Genomic DNA, 27500 nt, shown 5'->3' with positions numbered 1-27500 from the left:
ACTAAATCATTAGTTTTTTATATGATTTAAGATTCATAAACAGGCAAAACCATATCAAAATCACATAAAATGACAGCTCTTATTTATGTAGCGGGTGAGACCTAATGACTCAGTGTTGTGATCTGGCATTGGCTGATCTCCCCGCGGGTTTGTAGACGGGCAAATATAGGGGCGACTAGGGGTCCTAGTTAGCGATAGCCCAGCTAGCCCGCATGCACAGGAGCGGCGTCTTCGGCAGGAGAAGCAGTAAATGCAGAGTAAATGGTTGGACGCATGCGCTGTCCGGATAGATGCACACCGGCATAAATGTGCTGTAGCGGTGGAATTGTGCACAGTAGTGAGAGTAAAGAAGTTGTGAAGGTAGGTTTTATTGTTCACGTCCTAATTTATCTATGATGTAGTTTATTTAACCCTTGTGTGATCTTAACATTCTGTTTACTCCCATTGTCCTATGGGTCCAAAATGACCCGCCCTACCAAAGGGCATTACACATTACAAAGACGATCACCAGTGAACAGTATTACACTGTCATAAAAGTTTACTTTTACACAGTAGAGGTTTATTATTGCTATAATATAAATGTGAAGTAATTACATCTGAATTAATTATATTAAAAGGGAAAAAAATGGTCAACAATCTGGAACTTTGTCAACAGTTTATTCTTTTATAATTTTTAGGAAGTGAATTATTAAAATACTTCTCTCATAACACTAATAAAACAATTTTACTTGATTTTGTGAACACTTTTCACCATCAACTCTATTTAGCACATGTTGGACAGTATGTGCGAACGTGAGAATGGGCTTTGCAGATGTACTTCTCACATGTGCAGCACACAGATTTTGTCTTGCAGTCCTTCTTCCAGGGGCAGAACTGGCACCTTTTTCTTTTGACTGACCCAGCTGCAGCCTCAGGTGGATCAGGACAAGATACAACTCCTTGAACAGCTTCCACAATGGCTGCAGAGGCTTCTGTGCGAGGCAGGCGCTCCCTTCTCTCAATGCACGGGGTGACAAGAGTCTTTCCCAACTGCTCAAGGAACATCCTTCTCTATGTGTTGCCTCGCCACGGGACCTATATACACCTGCTAATATCAAAAGCCCTATGTAGCCACGCAGGTCAATCTCATCCATATTTTTCCAGTTTTCTCCATATTTCCAGAAACCCTCCAAATTTGTATTCTCCAGGATGATTTTTTCGATGGCTGGTGTGATGATCAGGAGAAAGGTGGATGAAATGTCCTGGACATGGGCAGCCGAATACCTTGTTGGCCCTGGAGTCATCCTTATGATGTTTGATGTTGCAGTTCTTCCCTGGTTGCTGTCTGAATTTGATGAGGACCATGCAATTTTGCCATTCTTTGACCAAAAAGTCTCTCTGTCAGCTTGAGGGATTTCCTCTTCTTCTTCATCTGAAGATGCTTCATCCTCTGGGTTGCACTCCTCCCCATCTTCCTCTTCAGATACATCTTCATCCTCTTGTTCCTCCACAGCTCCTGAAAATATCTCATCCAGGACCTGTTGAGCACTGAGACATCTATTCATGGCTTCAGCAAGGAACAAACTAGGGGTACTTTGATTCAGGGTCTCTTTATATCCTCTATATTGAATTTGTTTTTATTATGTCTGAGATTGTTGTTTGTTTTGTTTGGGAGCTTGGGTGATGTGAGGGATTAGCTGCAGAGCAAGAGTGTAGGTGCAGATCAAAAGCAAGTTCAATTCATACATCCATCCAGTTTCTTTGAGTGAGTGTGTGTGTGTGTGTGTGTGTGTGTGTGTGGCCTTTGAACTTTTTTTCTGGTGTTTAAATGCTTTTATAATTCACGGGTCAAAAATGACCCATAAGACAATATTTGTACCCTAGTGGTGTACAGCTCACATGGAAACAAACAAAAACAAAATATCACTTTTTCTTATGATGGGATCCTTTTAGGAAAAGTCATAAAATGTCAAGTTGGAAAAAGATAGGTTAGGGTATTTTTTCTACAGCTAAACATGGTAGTGGGTCACTTTTGACCCGCAAGACAACACAAGGGTTAAGTATATCGCTAAGTCTGTGCGTGTATTTTAGAGACATACGGACGTGCTGTGGAGTTAAGCGTGACCGGTTGTGCTATAGTGTGAGGCAACGGGCGTTGGTGCTGGTGAATGTAAGGAAGCTAATGAACGGTATGGAGTTTTATTTGTTTTAAGATGCGGTCCTGACGGCCGGAAATGTTGGTCTTTGATAAATAACCGCTGTTTTTACTCTCAGCTGTGGACAGCGGCAGGCCATTATAACCAAGCTGGAAAGCGGGGCGTATGGAGAACTGCTGCCTGTTAATGTGATAAGAGCTGTGAACTGCTGCTAGCTGCTGTTTTCTTTATCCCTTATTTTATTTTAGAAATGTTCTGAGTAAGACCCGGTTTTAAACTGTGTATTAGATTATCGTTATGGAAATGCTACTCTGACTCCCAGTATTTACGGTTTTTTTTATCTCTTACCCCTTTTTTTATCCTAGGGTTATGAGTAATTTGTATTACTGCCTGTGATTGTAATCGTATCATCCAGTTGGGATAATGGGAAGGCTATTCATTGTAGTGAGCTATTGAGTGGGGTGTAGTGTTCACTGATTGGCATTTGTAGTGAAAGTCTTATTCTGCATTTTATTGAATTGATTTGATTTGAGGGTGTCGTGATTCACAGGCTATTTATTGGAAATTATAGAACTATATAGTTCATCCTCTATTCTCAGGCTGGATGTAAGTTTCTAGTGGGCAGCTATACATATGTAGGTCCTTTTGTTTTGTTTTGTTTAATGTTTTTATTTTATTATAACTATTTTCATAAAGTTTTTGTATACAGATAGATAGATAGATAGATAGATAGATAGATATATTTCTTTTTTTTATTATTTTATAACTGTCAGCTGAACATTGAGTGACCAAGCGTTTAATAAAGCAATTTATTTTCTCTAACAAAAGAATCTGTGTGTCTATTTGGTGCAGAGTTCCCCTTCACTCTAGGTATAAACTAAGGGGTGGCGTAGTTGGTTATAGATCGGGGTGGTATCGCCACATTTATTTATGTTTTGTTTTTGAATGTTCCAACCAAGCTGCACAGTCTGGAGCTCGTGCTATACAGAACAAATAAACAGGAAAATAAATAAAACCGGTTATCCAGCTTACTGTGCTGAGTCTGATCATATAGCAGTAGCCTGTCATACACCATAAGAACATTAATAGGGTCTGATCATATAGCAGTAGCCTGTCATACACCATAAGTACATTAATAGGGTCTGATCATATAGCAGTAGCCTGTCATACACCATAAGTACATTAATAGGGCCTGATCATATAGCAGTAACCTGTCATACACCATAAGTACATTAATAGGGCCTGATCATATAGCAGTAGCCTGTCATACACCATAAGTACATTAATAGGGTCTGATCATATAGCAGTAGCCTGTCATACACCATAAGTACATTAATAGGGTCTGATCATATAGCAGTAACCTGTCATACACCATAAGTACATTAATAGGGCCTGATCATATAGCAGTAGCCTGTCATACACCATAAGTACATTAATAGGGTCTGATCATATAGCAGTAGCCTGTCATACACCATAAGTACATTAATAGGGTCTGATCATATAGCAGTAACCTGTCATACACCATAAGTACATTAATAGGGCCTGATCATATAGCAGTAACCTGTCATACACCATAAGTACATTAATAGGGCCTGATCATATAGCAGTAGCCTGTCATACACCATAAGTACATTAATAGGGTCTGATCATATAGCAGTAGCCTGTCATACACCATAAGTACATTAATAGGGTCTGATCATATAGCAGTAGCCTGTCATACACCATAAGTACATTAATAGGGTCTGATCGTATAGCAGTAGCCTGTCATACACCATAAGTACATTAATAGGGCCTGATCGTATAGCAGTAGCCTGTCATACACCATAAGTACATTAATAGGGTCTGATCATATAGCAGTAGCCTGTCATACACCATGAGTACATTAATAGGGTCTGATCATATAGCAGTAGCCTGTCATACACCATAAGTACATTAATAGGATCTGATCATATAGCAGTAGCCTGTCATACACCATAAGTACATTAATAGGGTCTGATCATATAGCAGTAGCCTGTCATACACCATAAGTACATTAATAGGGCCTGATCATATAGCAGTAGCCTGTCATACACCATAAGTACATTAATAGGGCCTGATCATATAGCAGTAGCCTGTCATACACCATAAGTACAGTAATAGGGCCTGATTATATAGCAGTAGCCTGTCATACACCATAAGAACATTAATAGGGTCTGATCATATAGCAGTAGCCTGTCATACACCATAAGTACATTAATAGGGTCTGATCATATAGCAGTAGCCTGTCATACACCATAAGTACATTAATAGGGTCTGATCATATAGCAGTAGCCTGTCATACACTATAAGTACATTAATAGGATCTGATCATATAGCAGTAGCCTGTCATACTCCATAAGTACATTAATAGGGTCTGATCATATAGCAGCAGCCTGTCATACACCATAAGTACATTAATAGGGTCTGATCATATAGCAGTAGCCTGTCATACACCATAAGTACATTAATAGGGTCTGATCATATAGCAGTAGCCTGTCATACACCATAAGTACATTAATAGGGCCTGATCATATAGCAGTAGCCTGTCATACACCATAAGTACATTAATAGGGTCTGTTCATATAGCAGTAGCCTGTCATACTCCATAAGTACATTAATAGGGTCTGATCATATAGCAGTAGCCTGTCATACACCATAAGTACATTAATAGGCTCTGATCATATAGCAGTAGCCTGTTATACACTATAAGTACATTAATAGGATCTGATCATATAGCAGTAGCCTGTCATACTCCATAAGTACATTAATAGGGCCTGATCATATAGCAGTAGCCTGTCATACACCATAAGTACATTAATAGGGCCTGATCATATAGCAGTAGCCTGTCATACACCATAAGTACATTAATAGGGTCTGATCATATAGCAGTAGCCTGTCATACACTATAAGTACATTAATAGGATCTGATCATATAGCAGTAGCCTGTCATACTCCATAAGTACATTAATAGGGTCTGATCATATAGCAGTAGCCTGTCATACACCATAAGAACATTAATAGGGTCTGATCATATAGCAGTAGCCTGTCATACACCATAAGAACATTAATAGGGTCTGATCATATAGCAGTAGCCTGTCATACACCATAAGTACATTAATAGGGTCTGATCATATAGCAGTAGCCTGTCATACACCATAAGTACATTAATAGGGCCTGATCATATAGCAGTAACCTGTCATACACCATAAGTACATTAATAGGGCCTGATCATATAGCAGTAGCCTGTCATACACCATAAGTACATTAATAGGGTCTGATCATATAGCAGTAGCCTGTCATACACCATAAGTACATTAATAGGGTCTGATCATATAGCAGTAGCCTGTCATACACCATAAGTACATTAATAGGGCCTGATCATATAGCAGTAGCCCGTCATACACCATAAGTACATTAATAGGGCCTGATCATATAGCAGTAGCCTGTCATACACCATAAGTACATTAATAGGGCCTGATCATATAGCAGTAGCCCGTCATACACCATAAGTACATTAACAGGGTCTGATCATATAGTATGAGTAGCTTGACAAAAGAATACTCCCTAGACAGGTCGCCAGTCAATCATTGGGCTATTTGCCAAAAACAAGAAAAGAAAATTAAACACAATAAGTAATTCATTTTACATTGTAAATAAAATATTTCATAAACAATGATTAACAATTTAATACTGTAGGGCCCCTGTCAGTCACAGGCCATTAGAATGTATTTAATTAGGAGCACCATAATCAAATTTAAAATACAATCATTTAAAAAAAGTAAAAACAAATCTAAAATATTCTAACAAATGTTTAACCATTAGATGGACAATTAGCAGAAAAATACTCATTATTTTCTTTATTGTACTAGGATTTGGAAATTATAACTCATGTTTGACAGTGATAATCATGATCATCAAACTCTTTCATGAGCACATAAAGATAAACTTTAAGTTACTCTGTGTACAATCTATCTGTTTGTATGTGTGTCTGTATTTTGTACATCTTGGTCTGAACATTTTCCAACCACAAAACTGACCGTCAGCTATGTGCCACAGCTCACTGCATCAAAACCACACGAGTTCAGTTTACCGCTTCTAATTTTCCATTAGCAGAGATACACATCAAATGAGTTCACTGTTAACAGGAAAAAACACTAAAATAACACCAGAATACTATAAAGGTTATTCTCTGAACCTCTATGAAGCAAAGCAGAAGAGCCCAAAATATCACAACACTGGTATTTTAAACTAAAGGGCCTAGACTGGCACATCTGTCTCCTACTGAAACTGTGTGGTAGCAGAAATACATCTTAAGATCTATGAGAAATTGGGTTGGTTATTTTGATGGATACAACTTCCAAATAACTTGCTGCAAGTCAAATTCAGACAGCTGAGATGTGTAAGACATGAAAACACAGCAGACTCAAAAACCTAAACCTACTGTTAATCATTGAGGCCAATAACACATTGGGGACAACATGTCTTTGATGCATTCCTGTCCGAACTTTGAATGAAGTAACATTAGATTTCAGACATTGTAGTTCAGCTGATTACAACAGAAAACTGATTTTTTGAAATTGAATGTATTTGTAATGATAAGAATCAAGAGCACTAAACTAAACAATAACTAAACAAAGTATTGTGTCTCCATGCATGAGTGTGTTTGTGTGTGCACATCTGGCCTCAGTCTTCTCTCACCACAAGAGTGACCTTCCTTTAGAAAAAAAAACCTTTGCCACTTGTTTTTTCTCCAACAGTCAACAAACTTCTTCGTCTAGAAAAAAGTGTGAGCGCAGCTCTACATCTGCCTATCACACACCATCTGCGTGGTTCTTCTAACAGAGAATGTACCTACAGAACCTACAATCTCACACTTCTCATCAGTGTCTGATCAGAGATCACAAGACCCCTTTAACCTGCTGCTGCACACAGACACACAATGTGTAATACACATTCAGTGTAATATCAGACTTAAAGGCATTTCATTGTATGTCTCTACACACCCAGCAGACTTTTTACTCAGTAACCACAATGAAACTAAGTTGTATGTTGTCACCTTTCCTTAATAATTGTTTGGGGACTGAAGACACCAGTTGATCCAGTTTTAGAAGTAGATTTTTAAAAGTATTATTCAGTTGTGCAAGTCTTCAGCTGCACAACTGTACTGGACCTTCTCTGTCATATTTTGCACTTCATAATGTGCCACACATTTTCTATAGGAGAACAGCAAGCCAGTGTATCACCTGACTCTCTGATTACACAACCATGCTGCTGTGACACGAGTAGAAATTTTCTTAACATTGCCATGTTGAAATATGCAGGGACGTCCTGGAAAAATACACCATCTAGAGAAAGCACATGTTCCTGCAGAATGTATATGTGTCTTGGAGCATTAATGGTGCTTTCACAGATGTACTGGTAGCCCACTAATACCTCCATAATGTGACAGACTCTGACTTTTGAACTTGTAAATAGCCCTTTCTTAATGTTTTCAAGGATGTGTACTGCAGATTTTTAGATTGCAAATATTAGCCCACAAGCATGTTATCCTATTTTACAAAAAGCCTACATCCTGCCAAACACTCATTATTTTCCATTTTTATCAAATTTTTTCTTATTTTTTTATTTCTACTGCAATCCTGAGCCCCGCCTCCTGGGTGCCACATCTGGTCCCACAGTGAAGCCATGTTAATAAGTCTCACGTTTGATTGGGACTCACTCCCTCTCCTCATGGCTGGCATTGTCGTTGTCTTCACGTCCCTTGGTGGAGCTTTGTCTTTGGGCTCTGTCCCTCCCTCACTTGCGGTTCTCCCCACCACTTGTGGGGCTTTGTCCTCGCTCAGAGTTTGGGCCCCAACTTCTGTCACTGGGGCCCGGGGGGCAGGTGCATGCCACACACACATATACTGTTTACACACACATATATTGTTTAAAATCATTCTAAAACACTCAACCACTCATAGCACACATACTAGAGGTCCCGCCCACTCCCAAGAGATTTTATCCTGCCCCCGCCTGCAACCAAATTGATTTGTTCAGCTCCCTCCTGCGCAGTCCCATGCACATGCAATATCTGACAGTCTAATCACAAATACATCATTCTCTGTTGAAATAACTTAGCAGTCATGGTCATCAGGCTCACGGTGAGTAACTTCACCAAACGCCATTTATCCACCGTTTAAACACAGAGCAGGAATTAAACCACAGAGCATTTATTTTTGGTGTTTTGCTGGGCAGCTGAACCTGTCGGACTGAAGGCTCCACCATCTTTCACCTCATTCATACATGTTGCCTCTGCATGGCAAGAGTGATGCAGCAGCTTGAGCGCCACAGCTCAAATGCGCTGGACTTTCATTCATACAGACTTTTTGCTACGGAGCAGCGAGAAAGTCATACAGACATTCCTGTTTCCAGACTGATAGATGGTCACTTTTAGTTTAGTTTAGTTATGAACTACATGTTTCAGCACTCGAAAGCCCTTCTCTGTTAGTCTGTGTTGTCTAACGCTTTGTGGCTGAGCTGTTGTTGCTATTAGATGCTTAAAGTTCTCTGCAATAGCACTTACAGTTGACCAGGGCAGATATAGCGGATCAGAAATTTAATAGGCTGACTTGTGGTAAAGTTGGCATCCTTTGACAGTGCCATGTTTAAAGTCACTGAGCTTTCATTTCAATTTTATTTAAAGCTCTGCGTGTGATATTATAATAAATAAATATGACTGTGAAAGAAACTTGTGCTCTCTGGGCCAAAGAAGAAAAAGTCCTTCCAAATTGTTACCAATGTAATGTTCAAAAGCCAGCATCTGTTATGGTATCGGGGACATTAGTGGACAAGTTGCACATCTGAGAAAGCAGATGATGCCTTTTTCAGAGATGTCCGTAATTATTTCAGCATGACAGCACCAAAAAAAAATTTGTACACGTCACATCGGCTTGTCTCCTATAGAAAATGTGTGGTGCATTACGAATATAAATACAACAAAGGCGCCACACAGGGCAACAGTAAGTAAGAAGAAAATTCACATTCACACCACCTCTGTGTAACATGAGTAATGAGGCAGCACCACTTCTTCAGCTTGCATGTGTTGATCATGCATAGTATTACTGCACAATAGTACAGCAAGAAAGTTCTACATGCACCCTTTTCCATGTGAATAAATAGTCAAATAAGTTACTTTGTGCAATAAGAAGACAGAAATAAAAAAGCAGAACACATTTATTTACCCTCCACCAATCTCTGACTCTGATTGAGCAATAGTCTCAAGCCTGCCACACCCAGTAATTAGCACCCTTGGTATTAAGATGTACAAAAAGGGTGATGGGAAATCGTTCTGGTTAAATAGAACTGAGAAGAAATAAATGACCTTGTTGTGATTAATGAAACTAATTGTGTCAAACCTGCATCTGCACTTAGTACTTCTCCAAATCTTCAACCATGGTGGCAGAATTTGATTTAACCTCTGTTCACAGGGGTTAAATAAACATCCGCCCTCTTCCAGGCAGGTTCACTGCAGCACGGGTTGATTAAGTATCTTATTTATTTAATAAGAATGTTGGCATTTTCTGGCTTGTAGCTACAATCAGGTCCCTTAGTTTCAAGTAAGCTCTCTGTTCTTGTAGACTTTTGCAGTGATATGGTCACCTCATCTAGAATCTTGACCTGCAGATGTTGTAAATGGATTTTACTTTACCATAGAAAGAATTCAGTGATCATCCACTATAGTTCTCTTACATGGTATTTATTCCATGCATATTCAACACTTTGTATCCCTTAAATTTGTCATAAAAAAATGGGTAAACATTAAATTGCTTATCAGTCAACTATCCAATATCATTTGAGTCTGTAAAAATATCATTTCAAATTTTTTTCTTGAATTAAAGCTGAAAGTCTACACTTCAATCACATCTGGACTGCTGTTGTGATGTAGAGGAAAAAAATTACAAAAATTGTGTCACTGTCTGAATACTTTTGGACCTAACTGTATTATACCATGATAGGCTCAAGTTTATGTGTGATGTACAAAACTATTGGCACACAAATAGCTTATTTTGATGTACTGAGAAAGCCTGTGTTCATTAGAGAAAGGTGAACTCTGCACTATGATGACACATTTCGTGTGCAGGGGAGCTTTCAAAGAAGGCTGACTATTGCCATTTTGAAAAGCAGCTATACATGGAACTCTGAGATGGTTGGATGTAAGTACGTTATCTGTTCATCTGCTCTGTTCATCAGCTCCAGCCAGGCTAGTGCCGACAACATAAGCAGAAAACGTGTGGTCTTACCACCAACACCTTTTTCAGAGTTATCAGCTTTTTTCCATCTGCCCATATTCTCACCTGCATTATGGCCATTTTAGGCTTGAGGTCATAAGCCCCTCCTACTCAATATGAACACGCAATGTTTAACAGGACAATGAAACTTCCTCTGTGATACTGATACGCTGTGGAACTGCGATGGGTCCCATGTCAGCGATGCCTCTGCTGCTCTGTGTCATCGGTGAGTGTTTCTCAGCTTATAAATCTTATGAGAACACATTGTTTGGAATTGAATCCAGAAATAATGCTATAATATCAAATAATTATTCGGACAATGTGAAACGCATTAAATGATTATTCAGTGTAGAATGAAAAACAGCCAAACTCTTTCATTTGTACAGCAGCTACTCAGGGCACTGCTAAATACTCAGCTCACCCAACAAAGATGAAAAACCAAGCTGATACAAATAAACAAGCTGAGCTTAAACTGCTGTAGTTCAAATCCACCATAAATGTACTGCATGTTGTGTGTTTCAGGTGTGCTGTCAGTGAGTTTGAGCTCTCAGGCTGGTTTAACTGTAGAAGCAGAACCTGGTGATGATGTCACTCTCTGGTGTGAACACAGTCTCACTCGAGCAGATTATTTATACTGGCTAAAGCAAACAAACAATTCAGTACCAGTTTATATCGCATGCAAATTTTATACATTATCCTCCTCTGATCCCTGTTACTTCATCCCTGAGAGTGAGAGGTCAGTGATGAGAGTGAACTCCACGTTCTCCTCTCTCACTATAACTGCAGTTACTCCCTCTGACTCAGGACTCTATTACTGCAGCTTTCTGAGGGAAAGAGAGATGATCTTCAGCACCGCAACACATTTACAGATCAAAGGTATGTGAACCGTTTCATTCGTCATGAACAAAAATGTGGTCATTGAGTAAAAAGTATTGTTTGAATCAACATTATATGAATGATATTATGTTAAATGATCAGTGATTAAATGATTTGTTTTTCAGAGGAAAAAGAAACATCTTCCACTGAGCCAGAGGAATCTGAAGGTTTGTAGTTTACCATATTGATCATTATTTTATTTAGAACAACCAAATTTAGTGATGTAGATTCTACTTTGCTTATTGTGACAAGTAATTTCACCACTTCATCTGCAATGTGTTACACATAATGACTCAAAGTACTGTCAACTGTTTCATTACTCATGAATAACAACTTATTGCTGTTGTCAGGAGAAAACTGTAAACTTTTTATCCACCAAAAAAAAAACTCTCATATCTCCAAAATGGTACCTTTACAGGAGAAGGGAAAAAACTACTTTACATTTAATTTAAGTCAATGGAACCAGACTTTGTTTCCAAGTAATTCTGTGCTGTTTCTTTTGGTCCATTCATCATGAAATTTAAACACAATGTAAAGAGACATTTTCAAATTATGTAAAAAACTGAAAAACGTCAAAAATGTAGATATGAGGTTTTCTTCCAACAACAGTGATGTGTGTATATCCCCCTAATCTGGCTTAACATTCTGACCACCTGCGCTCACTGTCCACTTTATCAGCTCCACTGACCGTATAGTTCCACTCTGTAGTTCTACAGTTACAGACTGTAGTCCATCTGTTTCTCTGATACTCTGTTACCCTGTTCTTCAGTGGTCAGGACCCCCATGGACCCTCACAGAGCAGGTACTGTTTGGGTGGTGGGTCATTCTCAGCACTGCAGTGACACTGATGTGGTGGTGTGTTAGTGTGTGTTGCGCTGGTCTGAGTGGATCAGACACAGCAGTGCTGCTGGAGTGTTTAAACACTGTGTCCACTCACTGTCCACTCTATTAGACACTCCTTGTCGGTCCACCTTGTAGATGTAAAGTCAGAGACGACAGCTCATCTGCTGCTGCACAGTTTGTGTTGGTCATCCTCTAGTCCTTCATCAGGGGTCACTGGACGCTGTTGGCTGGATATTTTTGGTTGGTGGACTGTTCTCAATCCAGCAGCGACACTGAGGTGTTTAAAAACTCCAGCAGCACTGCTGTGTCTGATCTACTCAGACCAGCACAACACACAGTAACACACCACCACCACGTCAGTGTTACTGCAGTGCTGAGAATGACCCACCACCCAAACAGTACCTGCTCTTTGAGGGTCCATGGGGGTCCTAAACACTAAAAAACAGGGTAAATGAGTGAAATATATATATCAGAGAGAAATAAAACAAATCTGAGGATTTGCTGATCCACTCTTGTAACACATTAATTTGACCACTGCACCAGCATTTGTATCTTGTGTTTCATTTTTCAGTAGGCTACACCTCTGATGTCTTCATGTTGACTGTGATGTTCGGGGCTGTGACTGTAGTTCTGCTCATTCTGCTGATTGTTCAGTGCATCAGAAAACAACAGAGAGACGGTAACCCTTGTGAAAGAAAAATGCATTTAAGTTTACTTTTCAAAAGCGTATTTAATTTGAAAAGTAAATATTTTGAACATACTTTATTGTATATTACATGTATTATTTTGGAACAGTTTATGACCTATTAGATGTATTTAAACTGTAATCAAGCTATTATTACATATATTTAAATGCATTTAATTGAGATTTTCAGTAGCACAACCCTACGTTAAGTTGCAACTAAGTAGATTTAAATATGTAATTTATGGATGCAAATTACTGACAAATATGAATGCATGTTAATGTACCTAAAATATTCAACACACAAAATAAGTATTTTAGTGTACTGTTATGTAATGTACCATTAAATTATATAGAAAATATATATATTATAAATATAAATAATATATTCTGATGCACAGAAATTAAAGCTGTGTGATCTGTTCCCAACAGATTGTAATACTAAACTGAAAGAAGAGAATGAGGTGAGTCTCACACCAAGACATTCAGTCACACAACTGTATTAAAGAATGAGAAAAGATCAGAAACTTAAATATGTTGGTTTATTTTATTGGCTCTTGATTCTGAAATCTGTAAATTTTATAAGAGCAAACTCAAGCCCTTTATTTTTTTTGGCTGATTGTTAAAAAGGTTCAACAGCCAGTAGGAAATGATTCATTGGTACAGTGAATACAGTATACATGTTGTGACAAACAGTTCTTTTTACTAAAAATGCCATGTCCAAAATTATTCATACTCCTCAAAAGGAGTAAGAAATGTTTGAAAAACAATTACAAAATTCTATATCTGTCCTATTGATCCTGGTCATTTGTACAGTGTTCAATCAATGGTAAATTAAGAACAGCTAAAGGAATGGTTCTCTAGTCAATTAACAGTGCAAGTTATGACTAAGACCAAAGAGCTTGTCTGGTTGTGCACTGTGGTTGCACACAAGACAGCTATAAAGTTGTATTCAAATGTTTTCAAGCACCAGTGGCCACAGAGCAAAGCATTATAGAAAGTACAAAGAAATCTCAAAGGGCGTGGGCTTGGTGAGCCCTGCGTTGTCAGGAATGGTGGTGTAAGAGCCCAAGAAGAATCCAAGGATCCCCACCAAGGCCATCCTAGTTTATCTGAGCAATTCTGTTACCAACATCTCAAGTCAGAAGTGCGAACAAAGCTGATCTCTATGGATGCTGACCAAGGAGGACTCCACTTCTCCAAGATGGGCCCTGAAAAACTCACCTAACCTTTGCAAGAGCTCACCTGGACAAAGAATAAAGCTTTGGTCATCAGTTCTGTGGTTTGGTGAAGTTGTTTGGACACAGAGACATGACTTTCATTTGACAGAAGATGAAGCATTCAGCCCCAAGAACACCATCCCAGTGGTCAAGCATGTGTGACTGCTAGTAAAGTAAAACCTGACTATGCCACCTGGGGAGTTTCACCCCAGGAAATACTGGCTGTGAGCCTCCCACTCCAAGTGGCCTAGCCTGGTCAAAAACCTAAAATCTCCTACACACACCCCAAAGTGCAGTGCACGTGAACACACCACAGCAAGTTAGGTGCCAAACCATGTGCGAAAGACAGGAGGGGAGCATCCACAGGAGCACCCCATCACCTGAAGGATACCACAAACACACGGGTATCCTATAAAAAGAAGAGACACAGTTATAATGTAAAAATGCTAAGACCACTTGATCCAAAGGGGGTGCTACACAGCCAATACATATAAATCTGATTCAGCTGATGTCGGAGGACAACAAGTTTTTACTTTAAAATATCCTAAAAGCATGAATAATCCAAAGATAACACTTTGGAAAAAAAAAAAAACAATGAGAAAAGTTAGCACAACAAAGTATAATCAAAAATATTATACAAGCAAATCAAAGGCACCTACATAAAGAGATACACAAAGATTTACATAAAGTGATACACAAAACAGCAGTGGCTCAAATTAATTACTATGTAGGTATTAAAACAATGATTAAAAAACCCAAAAGGTAACGGCGAGTCAGCCGCTTCCTGGGCCTGCACGTTTGAATAGTTATACGCTACCAAGACCGGTCACTGGTGACGCTCACATCAAACCTTTAACTGCCGCTATGCACAGGCTCACCACCTGTTAGCCGCTGCACCAGCCCGCCCAATTATAAGAACTGACTGATTGCTGTGATGGCAAATATAGGCTTTGTCATTGATTACTGAGAAAGGGTATGAATAATTCTGCATGGCATATTTCTTAGAAAAGTAAAAACAAACATAGAAAGGTGAGGGGGAGACCTCCTCAGCAGCGAACTACATTTGTAATATATTGGTACATTCAAAAAGATTAATCCGATTTTAAAGCATTATATTTTTGCAACTGCAAGGTGCCTATGAACCAATCACACATCAATGTAAAAAGGAGGCCATAAAGTTTCTTACTATCAGTCTGGCAGTGAACCTCTAGCAGCTCAGAGCATTCATTGTTGGTACAAACAGTTCCATAAGAAAGGTCACCAGCATCACCAGATCTCATGCCGTGTGACATTTTTGTAGTAGTACATTAAGGATGAAGTTTATGTGCCACTTCCAACAACACTGGATGATCTCAAAACTCAAAACATTTGACTATGGCGTTGATGTCTGTACAGCTGGAGGAGGTTCATACTGAGCACTTGTGCAATTACATAAACTTTATGCTTAACTAAACCATTTGCAGTTTACTGCATTGTTCTGTAATGATTTACAAGTGAAATAAATCATTTTGAAATCAGAAAAATCTTTTTGAATAAGCAGTTTATGGTAGCTAGTCCTACCCCATGCCTTGGGGCCCTTCAAGTGAATGGGTGAAGATTTTAGGTAGAGATTGTTGTGGGTGCTCCTGTGAGGTCGAAGGCAAGTTTCTTTCTGCATTAATGTTTACCTGATTAAGGTTAATTGCCTGGCCTGTGAGGCTCACTGCATTCAGCCTTCCACAGTGAAAGTCAATAAACTTTATCTGTAGAACAGTATTAAATATGGTGACCAGTATTATTTTAGCCCATACATGCATTCCCCAGGGTGTGAATTATCACCTCACTGTTTAGGATTACTGCTACTAGATTTCATGCTGACTCAGTTAGTGACCCAATGTCATGCCATATTCTCAAGGTTTATTATATACATACATTTTTTCAGTCATTACACATAAACACATAAAATTTCCTATCTCTAAAAATAGTAACTTCACAGGCGAAGGAAAAAACCGACTTTACTTTTAATGTAAGTCACTGGAACCAGATTTTTTTCCAAGTGATTTTGGGCCTTCGGTTTTGGTCCATTCTTCATGAAATTTACACACAATGCAATGGTCAACAGGCATTTTCAAATTATGTCAAGAAACTGAAAAACGATAAAAATAGAGATACAAGGTTTTCTTCAGATGGCAGTGATATATCAGCAATTTTGGGGGACACTCTGACCTTTGCATTCACTTTATCGATTCTTAAGTAAATATCTATGTTATGTCTTACTCGTGATTAGGAAATTACTGTAAGTTATGTTTATCCCACTTGTACAATCAAAAATTAATGAACATGTTGAACCAGGTGTGCTTAACTGTGCTGAACTGAGGAACCCTGTTATAGTGTATACTTAGTAAGATATGTGTATTGGTTTTACTTCAGTATGTCTTCCAAAAAGTACATTAATAGGGCCTGATCATATAGCAGTAGCCTGTCATACACCATAAGTACATTAATAGGGTCTGATCATATAGCAGTAGCCTGTCATACACCATAAGTACATTAATAGGGCCTGATCATATAGCAGTAGCCTGTCATACACCATAAGTACATTAATAGGGTCTGTTCATATAGCAGTAGCCTGTCATACACCATAAGTACATTAATAGGACCTGATCATATAGCAGTAGCCTGTCATACACCATAAGTACATTAATAGGGCCTGATCATATAGCAGTAGCCTGTCATACACCATAAGTACATTAATAGGGCCTGATCATATAGCAGTAGCCTGTCATACACCATAAGTACATTAATAGGGTCTGATCATATAGCAGTAGCCTGTCATACACCATAAGTACATTAATAAGGCCTGATCATATAGCAGTAGCCTGTCATACACCATAAGTACATTAATAGGCTCTGATCATATAGCAGTAGCCTGTCATACACCATAAGTACATTAATAGGGCCTGATCATATAGCAATAGCCTGTCATACACCATAAGTACATTAATAGGGTCTGATCATATAGCAGTAGCCTGTCATACACCATAAGTACATTAATAGGGTCTGATCATATAGCAGTAGCCTGTCATACACCATAAGTACATTAATAGGGTCTGATCATATAGCAGTAGCCTGTCATACACCATAAGTACATTAATAGGGCCTGATCATATAGCAGTAGCCTGTCATACACCATAAGTACATTAATAGGCTCTGATCATATAGCAGTAGCCTGTCATACACCATGAGTACATTAACAGGGTCTGATCATATAGCAGTAGCCTGTCATACACCATAAGTACATTAATAGGGCCTGATCATATAGCAGCAGCCTGTCATACACCATAAGTACATTAATAGGGCCTGATCATATAGCAGTAGCCTGTCATACACCATAAGTACATTAATAGGGCCTGATCATATAGCAGTAGCCTGTCATACACCATAAGTACATTAATAGGGTCTGATCATATAGCAGTAGCCTGTCATACACCATAAGTACATTAATAAGGCCTGATCATATAGCAGTAGCCTGTCATACACCATAAGTACATTAATAGGCTCTGATCATATAGCAGTAGCCTGTCATACACCATAAGTACATTAATAGGGCCTGATCATATAGCAATAGCCTGTCATACACCATAAGTACATTAATAGGGTCTGATCATATAGCAGTAGCCTGTCATACACCATAAGTACATTAATAGGGTCTGATCATATAGCAGTAGCCTGTCATACACCATAAGTACATTAATAGGGTCTGATCATATAGCAGTAGCCTGTCATACACCATAAGTACATTAATAGGGCCTGATCATATAGCAGTAGCCTGTCATACACCATAAGTACATTAATAGGCTCTGATCATATAGCAGTAGCCTGTCATACACCATGAGTACATTAACAGGGTCTGATCATATAGCAGTAGCCTGTCATACACCATAAGTACATTAATAGGGTCTGATCATATAGCAGCAGCCTGTCATACACCATAAGTACATTAATAGGGTCTGATCATATAGCAGTAGCCTGTCATAGACCATAAGTACATTAATAGGGTCTGATCATATAGCAGTAGCCTGTCATACACCATAAGTACATTAATAGGGTCTGATCATATAGCAGTAGCCTGTCATACACCATAAGTACATTAATAGGGTCTGATCGTATAGCAGTAGCCTGTCATACACCATAAGTACATTAATAGGGTCTGATCATATAGCAGTAGCCTGTCATACACCATAAGTGCATTAATAGGGTCTGATCGTATAGCAGTAGCCTGTCATACACCATAAGTACATTAATAGGGTCTGATCATATAGCAGTAGCCTGTCATACACCATAAGTGCATTAATAGGGCCTGATCATATAGCAGTAGCCTGTCATACACCATAAGTACATTAATAGGGTCTGATCATATAGCAGTAGCCTGTCATACACCATAAGTACATTAATAGGGTCTGTTCATATAGCAGTAGCCTGTCATACACCATAAGTACATTAATAGGGCCTGATCATATAGCAGTAGCCTGTCATACACCATAAGTACATTAATAGGGCCTGATCATATAGCAGTAGCCTGTCATACACCATAAGTACATTAATAGGGCCTGATCATATAGCAGTAGCCTGTCATACACCATAAGTACATTATTAGGGTCTGATCATATAGCAGTAGCCTGTCATACACCATAAGTACATTAATAGGGTCTGATCGTATAGCAGTAGCCTGTCATACACCATAAGTACATTAATAGGGTCTGATCGTATAGCAGTAGCCTCTCATACACCATAAGTACATTAATAGGGCCTGATCATAGAGCAGTAGCCTCTCATACACCATAAGTACATTAATAGGGCCTGATCATATAGCAGTAGCCTGTCATACACCATAAGAACATTAATAGGGTCTGATCATATAGCAGTAGCCTGTCATACACCATAAGTACATTAATAGGGTCTGATCATATAGCAGTAGCCTGTCATACACCATAAGTACATTAATAGGCTCTGATCATATAGCAGTAGCCTGTCATACACCATAAGTACATTAATAGGGTCTGATCATATAGCAGTAGCCTGTCATACACCATAAGTACATTAATAGGGTCTGATCATATAGCAGTAGCCTGTCATACACCATAAGAACATTAATAGGGCCTGATCATACAGCAGTAGCCTGTCATACACCATAAGAACATTAATAGGGCCTGATCATATAGCAGTAGCCTGTCATACACCATAAGTACATTAATAGGGCCTGATCATATAGCAGTAGCCTGTCATACACCATAAGAACATTAATAGGGCCTGATCATATAGCAGTAGCCTGTCATACACCATAAGTACATTAATAGGGCCTGATCATATAGCAGTAGCCTGTCATACACCATAAGTACATTAATAGGGTCTGATCATATAGCAGCAGCCCGTCATACACCATAAGTACATTAATAGGGCCTGATCATATAGCAGTAACCTGTCATACACCATAAGTACATTAATAGGCTCTGATCATATAGCAGTAGCCTGTCATACACCATAAGTACATTAATAGGGTCTGATCATATAGCAGTAGCCTGTCATACACCATAAGTACATTAATAGGGTCTGATCATATAGCAGTAGCCTGTCATACACCATAAGTACATTAATAGGGTCTGATCATATAGCAGTAGCCTGTCATACACCATAAGTACATTAATAGGGCCTGATCATATAGCAATAGCCTGTCATACACCATAAGTACATTAATAGGGTCTGATCATATAGCAGTAGCCTGTCATACACCATAAGTACATTAATAGGGTCTGATCATATAGCAGTAGCCTGTCATACACCATAAGTACATTAATAGGGTCTGATCATATAGCAGTAGCCTGTCATACACCATAAGTACATTAATAGGGCCTGATCATATAGCAGTAGCCTGTCATACACCATAAGTACATTAATAGGCTCTGATCATATAGCAGTAGCCTGTCATACACCATAAGTACATTAATAGGGCCTGATCATATAGCAATAGCCTGTCATACACCATAAGTACATTAATAGGGTCTGATCATATAGCAGTAGCCTGTCATACACCATAAGTAAATTAATAGGGTCTGATCATATAGCAGTAGCCTGTCATACACCATAAGTACATTAATAGGGTCTGATCATATAGCAGTAGCCTGTCATACACCATAAGTACATTAATAGGGCCTGATCATATAGCAGTAGCCTGTCATACACCATAAGTACATTAATAGGCTCTGATCATATAGCAGTAGCCTGTCATACACCATGAGTACATTAACAGGGTCTGATCATATAGCAGTAGCCTGTCATACACCATAAGTACATTAATAGGGTCTGATCATATAGCAGCAGCCTGTCATACACCATAAGTACATTAATAGGGTCTGATCATATAGCAGTAGCCTGTCATAGACCATAAGTACATTAATAGGGTCTGATCATATAGCAGTAGCCTGTCATACACCATAAGTACATTAATAGGGTCTGATCATATAGCAGTAGCCTGTCATACACCATAAGTACATTAATAGGGTCTGATCGTATAGCAGTAGCCTGTCATACACCATAAGTACATTAATAGGGTCTGATCATATAGCAGTAGCCTGTCATACACCATAAGTGCATTAATAGGGTCTGATCGTATAGCAGTAGCCTGTCATACACCATAAGTACATTAATAGGGTCTGATCATATAGCAGTAGCCTGTCATACACCATAAGTGCATTAATAGGGCCTGATCATATAGCAGTAGCCTGTCATACACCATAAGTACATTAATAGGGTCTGATCATATAGCAGTAGCCTGTCATACTCCATAAGTACATTAATAAGGCCTGATCATATAGCAGTAGCCTGTCATACACCATAAGTACATTAATAGGGTCTGATCATATAGCAGTAGCCTGTCATACACCATAAGTGCATTAATAGGGTCTGATCGTATAGCAGTAGCCTGTCATACACCATAAGTACATTAATAGGGTCTGATCATATAGCAGTAGCCTGTCATACACCATAAGTGCATTAATAGGGCCTGATCATATAGCAGTAGCCTGTCATACACCATAAGTACATTAATAGGGTCTGATCATATAGCAGTAGCCTGTCATACACCATAAGTACATTAATAGGGTCTGTTCATATAGCAGTAGCCTGTCATACACCATAAGTACATTAATAGGGCCTGATCATATAGCAGTAGCCTGTCATACACCATAAGTACATTAATAGGGCCTGATCATATAGCAGTAGCCTGTCATACACCATAAGTACATTAATAGGGCCTGATCATATAGCAGTAGCCTGTCATACACCATAAGTACATTATTAGGGTCTGATCATATAGCAGTAGCCTGTCATACACCATAAGTACATTAATAGGGTCTGATCGTATAGCAGTAGCCTGTCATACACCATAAGTACATTAATAGGGTCTGATCGTATAGCAGTAGCCTCTCATACACCATAAGTACATTAATAGGGCCTGATCATAGAGCAGTAGCCTCTCATACACCATAAGTACATTAATAGGGCCTGATCATATAGCAGTAGCCTGTCATACACCATAAGAACATTAATAGGGTCTGATCATATAGCAGTAGCCTGTCATACACCATAAGTACATTAATAGGGTCTGATCATATAGCAGTAGCCTGTCATACACCATAAGTACATTAATAGGCTCTGATCATATAGCAGTAGCCTGTCATACACCATAAGTACATTAATAGGGTCTGATCATATAGCAGTAGCCTGTCATACACCATAAGTACATTAATAGGGTCTGATCATATAGCAGTAGCCTGTCATACACCATAAGAACATTAATAGGGCCTGATCATACAGCAGTAGCCTGTCATACACCATAAGAACATTAATAGGGCCTGATCATATAGCAGTAGCCTGTCATACACCATAAGTACATTAATAGGGCCTGATCATATAGCAGTAGCCTGTCATACACCATAAGTACATTAATAGGGTCTGATCATATAGCAGCAGCCCGTCATACACCATAAGTACATTAATAGGGCCTGATCATATAGCAGTAGCCTGTCATACACCATAAGTACATTAATAGGCTCTGATCATATAGCAGTAGCCTGTCATACACCATAAGTACATTAATAGGGCCTGATCATATAGCAGTAGCCTGTCATACACCATAAGTACATTATTAGGGTCTGATCATATAGCAGTAGCCTGTCATACACCATAAGTACATTAATAGGGTCTGATCGTATAGCAGTAGCCTGTCATACACCATAAGTACATTAATAGGGTCTGATCGTATAGCAGTAGCCTCTCATACACCATAAGTACATTAATAGGGCCTGATCATAGAGCAGTAGCCTCTCATACACCATAAGTACATTAATAGGGCCTGATCATATAGCAGTAGCCTGTCATACACCATAAGAACATTAATAGGGTCTGATCATATAGCAGTAGCCTGTCATACACCATAAGTACATTAATAGGGTCTGATCATATAGCAGTAGCCTGTCATACACCATAAGTACATTAATAGGGTCTGATCATATAACAGTAGCCTGTCATACACCATAAGTACATTAATAGGGTCTGATCATATAGCAGTAGCCTGTCATACACCATAAGTACATTAATAGGGTCTGATCATATAGCAGTAGCCTGTCATACACCATAAGTACATTAATAGGGTCTGATCATATAGCAGTAGCCTGTCATACACCATAAGTACATTAATAGGGTCTGATCATATAGCAGTAGCCTGTCATACACCATAAGAACATTAATAGGGCCTGATCATATAGCAGTAGCCTGTCATACACCATAAGTACATTAATAGGGCCTGATCATATAGCAGTAGCCTGTCATACACCATAAGTACATTAATAGGGTCTGATCATATAGCAGTAGCCTGTCATACACCATAAGTGCATTAATAGGGCCTGATCATATAGCAGTAGCCTGTCATACACCATAAGTACATTAATAGGGCCTGATCATATAGCAGTAGCCTGTCATACACCATAAGTACATTAATAGGGTCTGATCATATAGCAGTAGCCTGTCATACACCATAAGTGCATTAATAGGGCCTGATCATATAGCAGTAGCCTGTCATACACCATAAGTGCATTAATAGGGCCTGATCATATAGCAGTAGCCTGTCATACTCCATAAGTACATTAATAGGGCCTGATCATATAGCAGTAGCCTGTCATACTCCATAAGTACATTAATAGGGCCTGATCATATAGCAGTAGCCTGTCATACACCATAAGTACATTAATAGGGCCTGATCATATAGCAGTAGCCTGTCATACACCATAAGTACATTAATAGGGCCTGATCATATAGCAGTAGCCTGTCATACACCATAAGTACATTAATAGGCTCTGATCATATAGCAGTAGCCTGTCATACACCATAAGTACATTAATAGGGTCTGATCATATAGCAGTAGCCTGTCATACACCATAAGTACATTAATAGGGTCTGATCATATAGCAGTAGCCTGTCATACACCATAAGTACATTAATAGGCTCTGATCATATAGCAGTAGCCTGTCATACACCATAAGTACATTAATAGGGTCTGATCATATAGCAGTAGCCTGTCATACACCATAAGTGAATTTTATATTGTTATATAGAAAGCACAGGACTTTACAGAAAATATATTTGAAAAAATAATAAATGGGCTGTTTTTGCAGCTTTAGTTTTCATAAACAGACTTTATGACACAGAGAGTGAACAGTACATTTGGAAATTGTAATAATCTTAACTTCAAATTATATTGTTTTAAAAGTTTGATTTACCAAGTTAGCAGTGGGTTTTTACTGCATATATTTTTCTTTGCATATATAGTTTTAACTGAATTGTTGTATTCTAGTATTCTGTTATGTCTAATCAATTTCCTGTATTATTGCAGGGTTTGATGATCCGCAATGGTCCACTGTTGTCCAGTAATTTGAACAAGAAGGTTGAAGTGATGGATCCGTATGTTCTGTGCTACTATACTATAGTGGAATAATGTTGCACTGTATTTTAGTCAGCAGGTCATTGTTAAACCAGAAAAACATACAGTGTTGAATTTTTTAACTACAAAAAAGATGTGTGGGGCCTGGGATGCTAGCAATGTCATGAAAAGATACAAGACATATATATTTTTAAATATTCGTTTTGTCCACTAATTTTCTTGAACTTGTAATGTGTTGACCAACTTATTTTAAAGTCAGTATGAAAGATAAATGATGGCTCATTGTCCTGTGCTGTGATGCATTTGAGTAAAACATGGTGTCAGGGAGGATCTCTGAGCTCGACCTGTTGCCAGACGAAATACCGGACACCACTGAAACCAAAAAACTGCAGGTTTATTAAGACTTTCTTAACAGTATGCAAGTTTGAAAGAGGCTACACCAAAAAGGGCATTCAGGGATTAGCGTTTGCCAAAATAACAAAGAAAAATACTGATGATTACTAAAAACTGTCAGAAGGGATAAAGCCCTGAATGTCTCCCACGTTGTAGCTTGGTGACCTCTTTATATAGGTGGGCACCTTTGTGTGGCCAATCACATACTTGCACACAATGCAACATAAGACAGAACATACACAAAAGGGCAACACAAATTACATGCAATGAATATCACTAGATGGCTAGATCTACCGAGGTCAACTGTAAGCACCATTACTGTGAAATTGAAGCATTACGAGCTCAGCTGTAAAGCTAATGGACAAATCTGGGTTTGGCAGATGCCAGGAGAATGCTACCTACTGGAATGCATAGTGCCAACAGTAAAGTTTGGTGCAGTGGTGATAATGATTCTCAAGCTGTTTTTCAGCGTTTGGGCTCTTTAGTTGCAGTGAAGGGTGATGTTAATGCTACAGTTCACAAAGACATTTTAGACAATTATATGCTTCCAAATTTGTGGCAACAATTTGGAAAGAGCCTTTCCTGTTCCAGTATGACTGAGCTCCAGTACACAAAGGAGCTCCATAAAGACATGGCTGGGTGAGTGTGGTGTAGAGGAACTCCAGTGGTCTGCACAGAGCCCCGACCTCAACCCCACAGAACACCTTTGTGATGAACTGGAATGTTGTTTGTAAGCCAGACCCTCTCATCCAACATCAGTGTCTGATCTCACACATGCTCTTTTGACTGAATGAGTACAAATTCCCACAGACACTCTCCAAAATCCTGTGGAATCTTCCCAGAAGAGTGGAGACTGTTATAGCTGTTAAGGCAGCAACTCCATATTAATACCCATGGTTTTGAAATGGAATGTCCAACAAGCACATGCAGGTGTGATGGTCAGCTGTCCACATACTTTTGGCCATGTAGTGTATATAAGGAGCATGTCAACTTTGTAACATGGATATTTTATGTAAAAAAACATGTTTAAATGCTTTTAGTCGTATTCCTTTATTCCAACAGCATCATCACCTGTGACTGATCCACTCTCTTTTCATCACTTATGTTTACGGTGTTTGTGTTTTAGATATTTATGTTGAACTTTTCTGGCTCAAAAAACATAATTGTAATAAAATTAATTGTGTTTTGCATTAATTTACCAGACATTTGGGGACTGTTACAACTAGCCCCTCAGTCTGTAACAAGTAACCCCACTTATGTGTTTTCGACATGGATTAGCTGATATGCAGTTTGTCATGTTAGGCTCTGGGGTTCAGTGTAACTGTTTTGTAATAATGTATGTTTTAGCAATCTGAGCTGCAGAAATACTCTTTCATTAAATAATTTTTAGCAATTGTAAACTGTAAATCAGGGCTGCTCAATCCTGGTCCTGTAGAGTTTAGATACAAAACACCTGGCTTTGATATTCAGATGGTCCTGAAGGCCTTCATTAACTGGATCAGGTGTGTTAGATTAGGGGTGGAGCTAAACTCTGCAGGGTGGCTGATCACCAGGACCCCTGCTTTAAGTGAAGTCAGTTTGCTAGTTCACCAGTAGGGGTAAGTCATAGATCTCACAATTTTGCACGGCATCCCTCATCCTCACTGGCATGACAAAATTCAAGATTTTCTGTCCCTTTTTCCACATGTTTTCCACTAATAATGTTTTCTCCCTACAATACCCAGTGTACAATTTGCAAATAGTTATAGTCTTTGGGAACTCCTCCCACAGCAATAAATTATGCCTGGTGAACTTTTTTTCCTCAAAATGTAGCACTGTGAGTGCAAATCTGTTTAGGGATGTGTGATGTGGTGTTGAGCATAAAGATCCACTTCACTCATCCGCCACTTTGCTCAACCTGCAAAACCAGGCAAATTCCTCACGCAGATTTTTTGCAGAACACGTTCCGCTGTCTGAACGCAGCTGCTTTGACACAGAGATGCACTTTTAAATGTGGGATATGTGGTACAGTCATGTGCTGCAGTGTACTCTGTCTACTGGGCTTGTCCCTGAGCCTAAGAGTCCAGAGAGGCAGAGTGGTCCATACAGGATCAAACAAAGTAAAACTATTTTGGAATCTTGCACGACGAGCTGTGGCCATGTAAAACTAGCTGTTGCATCCATGTTGCAGAAAATACCCTGATCATATAGCAGTAGCCCGTCATACACCATAAGTACATTAATAGGGCCTGATCATATAGCAGTAGCCCGTCATACACCATAAGTACATTAATAGGGTCTGATCATATAGCAGTAGCCTGTCATACACCATAAGTACATTAATAGGGCCTGATCATATAGCAGTAGCCTGTCATACACCATAAGTACATTAATAGGGTCTGATCATATAGCAGTAGCCTGTCATACACCATAAGTACATTAATAGGGTCTGATCATATAGCAGTAGCCTGTCATACTCCATAAATACATTAATAGGGTCTGATCATATAGCAGTAGCTTGTCATACACCATAATACATTAATAGGGTCTGATCATATAGCAGTAGCCTGTCATACACCATAAGTACATTAATAGGGCCTGATCATATAGCAGTAGCCTGTCATACACCATAAGTACATTAATAGGGCCTGATCATATAGCAGTAGCCTGTCATACACCATAAGTACATTAATAGGCTCTGATCATATAGCAGTAGCCTGTCATACACCATAAGTACATTAATAGGGCCTGATCATAGAGCAGTAGCCTGTCATACACCATAAGTACATTAATAGGGCCTGATCATATAGCAGTAGCCTGTCATACACCATAAGTACATTAATAGGGTCTGATCATATAGCAGTAGCCTGTCATACACCATAAGTACATTAATAGGGTCTGATCATATAGCAGTAGCCTGTCATACACCATGAGTACATTAATAGGGCCTGATCATATAGCAGTAGCCTGTCATACACCATAAGTACATTAATAGGGCCTGATCATATAGCAGTAGCCTGTCATACACCATAAGTACATTAATAGGGCCTGATCATATAGCAGTAGCCTGTCATACACCATAAGTACATTAATAGGGCCTGATCATATAGC

General features: G+C 38.9%; 1 protein-coding gene and 1 long non-coding RNA gene across 2 annotated transcripts in view; both read left to right on the top strand.

The window, feature by feature from the left end:
• The window catches only part of LOC108416077 (H-2 class I histocompatibility antigen, Q9 alpha chain-like), a 471933-nt gene that overhangs the window by 102058 nt on the left and 342375 nt on the right, over positions 1 to 27500 (top strand). The gene's annotated exons all lie outside the window — the stretch shown is intronic.
• On the top strand, positions 108 to 2752 carry LOC119261836. Its single transcript, XR_005129227.1, has 3 exons — positions 108 to 360; positions 2071 to 2168; positions 2254 to 2752. It is a non-coding gene; the product is annotated as an uncharacterized LOC119261836 (long non-coding RNA).

The sequence above is a fragment of the Pygocentrus nattereri genome, chromosome 20, assembly GCF_015220715.1.
Source record: "Pygocentrus nattereri isolate fPygNat1 chromosome 20, fPygNat1.pri, whole genome shotgun sequence".
In the NCBI taxonomy this organism is placed as follows: Eukaryota; Metazoa; Chordata; class Actinopteri; order Characiformes; family Serrasalmidae; genus Pygocentrus; species Pygocentrus nattereri.
This window is presented reverse-complemented; position numbering and strand designations above follow the sequence as displayed.